This window comes from Alligator sinensis, unplaced genomic scaffold (genome assembly GCF_000455745.1).
Source record: "Alligator sinensis unplaced genomic scaffold, ASM45574v1 scaffold469_2, whole genome shotgun sequence".
In the NCBI taxonomy this organism is placed as follows: Eukaryota; Metazoa; Chordata; order Crocodylia; family Alligatoridae; genus Alligator; species Alligator sinensis.
In genome coordinates, this window is record NW_005842988.1 from 260761 (window position 1) to 264953 (window position 4193).

The following is a 4193-nucleotide window of genomic DNA, read 5'->3' on the forward strand; positions in this document are numbered from 1 at the left end:
GTCCTTATCACCCCCAGGGCCCAAGCACATGCCCCCTAGAAACCCCAGGTCTGAGCACACACCCCAGCAACCCCTGGGTCTGAGCACCCAGTGCCCCCCCCCCAGCCTGAGCACCCCTGGCTCCCAAGCACACCTCCCCCAGACTCCCCAGAGACCCCCAGGCCTGAGCACACACCCTTCAGCCCATCTGGGCCGGAGCATGCACCCCCTAGCACCCCGTGCCCTCAGCGCACAGTTTGGCACCCCCAGGCATGAGCATGTACCCCCTCAACACACTCCCAGCACCCCCACGCTTGGGCACGACCCCCCAGCCCACCTGGGTTTCAGCACACACCCCTGACACCCCTGGGCTGCCCAGGAGAAGTGGAACAACAGCCCCAGCAGCTCCTCTCTCAGTCCTGGGGTGGAGATAGACACCAGTGAGCCCCGTCCCCCCTAAGGCCCCAGCTTCATGTACCCCCAACCCGGCTGGCCCCCAGTGCTGCACGCACAGGCCTGCCACATGTTTGGGGCTGGTCCTTGGCAGCTCCCCTGGCACCTTGTGGGGGGGGACGCGGCAGCATGCTGGTGCCGGGAGCTGTGCAGCTGGTGGAGCGGGGCAGGGCAGGGGTTAATGAACGTGGCTGACCAGCAGCAGGGCAGGCAGAAGGCAAGGCCTCAGCACCAGGCCTGTCCTGTCCTGTCCCGTCCTCTGGGCCTTGCTGTAGGGGAGCTGCAGCACCCCGCATCCCTGGGCCAGGCCCTGCATGCAGCACCGGGACACCTGCCCAGCCACCCCGCCCCTGCCTGAATGCCAGCACCTGCTGTCGGGACAGGCTGCCATGGTGGTGTCAGTTGCTGGCAGTCATGGGCACAGCTCCAGCTTGTCCTTCCCCACTGGCAGAGGCTGGAGCTTCATCCTCCAGCAGGGCCTCCTCCTGGCACGGGAAGCCGGGCGGGCAGAGAGGTGGGTGTGGAACAAGCCGATGGGAACCGGCCTGTGGAACTTGCTGCCACAAGACGCTGCAGGAGCCAACAGCTCGGGGGGGCTGTCGGAGGGAGCTGGCCGTGGCTGTTGTGGGCACCAGCTCCAGCTTAGGCCTCCCAGGCTCTGTGCAGCACCGGTGGTAGCAGGGGCCAGGACGGGCAGGTCTGCCCGAGCAAGGCTCTGCACAGGCACCCCCCCCTCAGTGACCTCCCTGCTGTCCTTCAGCCTCTCCGGGCCATGTCTTTCCCTGCAGGCTGAGCAGGTGCCAGTGCCTGTCCCCTCTGCTGGGGCCTGCCTGGGGCTCGGCGTCGTTGCGCCCCTTGCAGCCCCCTGCTTCCTCGCCGCAGGGGCTTTCTGGGACATCCTGCTCAGGCCAGGCCTCTGCTGTGCCTGGTCCCTGCGAGCACGGGATGCTTTGGGGCTCCCAGTTGCAAGGGGGCTGTCTAGGCCCCGTGTGCCCGCTGCCAAAGCCAGACCCTTTGGAGACCACAGAGGCTAAGCCGGCCTGGTCCCAGGGCAGCTGGAAGACCCAGCTGGCTTTGCAGGATGGGGTCCCAGGTCCCCAAGCTAACAGTGGTCCACATTGGGACTGGGGCGGGGACGGAAACCCTCCAAACCTTTAACAGAGATGAGAAACAGAGCAAACTGTCCCAGATCAGCTAGCAGCCCTGGGCTCGCAGCGGGGACGGGCAGGCCAGGCCTGAGCCCCCACACCCGGCTCTCCTGGCCCAGGAGCAGGAGCTCTCTCTGGTCCCACGGGGATCTTGCCAAAGCTGAAAGGTTCTTGCAGGAACACGGGTATTGAAGAAATGACCTTGTGCGACCCCCTCGCAGCAGCTGGGAGCCCTCCTGTAGCAGGGGGCAAGGCGCTGCCCTCGGGCACTGTAGCCAGGGCAGGCTGGAGGGGCCAGGGCCAGGGCCGCGGCCAGGGCCAGGCAGTAGGGTACGGTGGGGCTCGCTAGCCGGCAGCTGGTACGCAGCAGCCTGCGAGTCCCAGGCAGGTGTGCTGGCAGCTGGCTGGTCGGTGCCCACAGCCAGCCCAGAAGGGCGCGGGGAAGCTCCCACTGGGCCTGGGGCTGGTTCATGGCCCAGGGGAGGCCTCCCCTTCCAGTGGCAGAGAACCAGCCCCCCCCCGCTCAGGACCGGGCTGGCAGGGAAGCCCCGCTGGGTGGGGCAGCCATGGCGGGGGTGACGACCCCCTAACTGCCAGCGCGCTGCACAGCCGTGCTGGCCAGGGTCCCAGGTGGGCTCCAGCCACCGCAGCAGCAATCTCTGGATCAGCAGAAATCCGTTGGCCGCCCTTGCTGTGCAGCTCGGCTGTGCTTCCCCCGGGGGCTCCAGAAATAGGCCGTACCTTTCCCTGGGGATGTGGCTGGCAGGCAGCGGGGCCGGCGGGCCGGGTAGAGGGAGGCCGTCCGCACCAGTGGCCTGTGCCTGCAGGAGGTGGAGGCCGCGGCTGCGGCTCGGCACTGGAAAGCTGAGGTTTATTTATAGCCTGGTCCGAGTCACAGCACAGACGGGGGCTCCCTCTGCGTGCCGCGTGCATCTCTGCACGCATCAGCCTCTGCAGGGCCAAGGGGCAGATGGGCGAGGGCAGGAAGGGGCCGGGTCCTCTGCTTTGGGGGAGAGGGGAGCAGCTGTCCAGCTTCTGCCCTCTCCCTTGCACGTTGCTGCACATTTAGCCTCGCCTCCAGAGCCAGGCCCACGGTGCCGACGCACCTGGAGGGCCTGATCCCTGCTCCAACCTGGTCGGAATAGGTCGGGTCTGGTCTGGACCTGCCTCTGTCCACCTGCCACCTCCGTGGGCTGCAATGGGGCGAGTGGCCGCGCTGCCCCAGCCCTGCCGTGCGCTCCCACTTCTCTCCCCACATCTTTGGCTGGTGGGAGCAGCCCCGGCTCCTCCCAGGAGAGCTCTGCATCCCTGGCCCAGCTCCTCTCCGTGCCTGGCGTGCTGGGCCTTGCCCTGGAGAGGGCCCACAGAAGTGCTCCCTCGGCTCCAGCCTCACTGCCTACCCCAGCCCTGTGCCCGGCCGGGCGCTGGTTTTTGTGCCGCGTGGCTCTACGGCCCTGGGGCCACAGGAGGCTGGAGCCCAGCACAGGGGCGCTGCCCAGGCACGCAGCGCAGCGGGAGCCCATCGCGGAGCAGAGCGGGAGCAGCAGGGAGATGAGGCTGGCCTGCGCGCGGGCTGCTGTCTCTGCGCATTGCTTCAGCGCGGGGCCAGCTCGCCTCGCCTCGCCTCCAAGCGTGGGGCCAGCTCACCACAGGGTGCTTGGCGAGGAGACAGCGGGGCAGCCCCTACGAGGAGAGGCGACGGGCCCTGCACACAAGAGAAGGCTGAGGGGACCTGGTGGCCATCTACAAACTGGCCAAGGGAGACCAGCGGGCAATGGGAGAGTCCCTGTTCCCCCGAGCACTCCCGGGAGTAACGAGGAATAACGGCCACAAGCTGACTGAGAGCAGGTTCGGGCTGGACATCAGGAGGCGCGACTTCACAGTCAGGGCGGCCAGGACCTGGAACCGACTTCCTAGGGAAGTGGTGCTCGCCCCGACCCTGGGGGTCTCCAAAAGGAGGTGAGATGAACACCTTGCCAGGGTCGTTTGACCCCAGCGCTCTTTTCTGCCATGGCAGGGGGTTGGACTTGATCTGCTCAGGTCCCTTCCGACCCGGCCAACTATTGAAACTACGAGACCTGGGCAGAGGTGGTCACCACTACAGCCAGGAACTGTCCTGGGTAGGGAAGATGGAGGCCAAAGAGCTGCGAAGCTTGGAGCTGCCAGGGGACCGGCCGGCCGGCTCCATGACTTGCTCCTCTGTCGTCTGAGCGGCTTTGGTCCCAGCAGCAGCTGCTCCTCCGCGGCCACCAGACGTGAAAGTCCCAGGAGCCCCAGATGCCGGTGCTTGCCTTGGGGAGGGGCTCAGCCAGTGCCCACCGACCAGCCCCCTTCTGCTCCAGGAGGGCAGATTGCACATCCCGTCTACAGGGACCGCAGCTCCAGCCTCTTCCCAGGGGGATACGGAGTCACGGGGCTGCACGTGCAGGTCCAGCCACCTCGGCTGGCTGAAGAGCCAGCACGCGTGCTAGGAGGGCGGTCCGACCTGAGCGTGGCTCGGCTGAGCCCTTGCCGACGGGCTGCCGGACCGGGGCTGGCCTCCGTGCTGCCCAGGCTGAGCCAGGTGCCGGCTCTGGCTCCAGCGCCCGGCAGCCTGCGGGCAGAGCTCCTGGG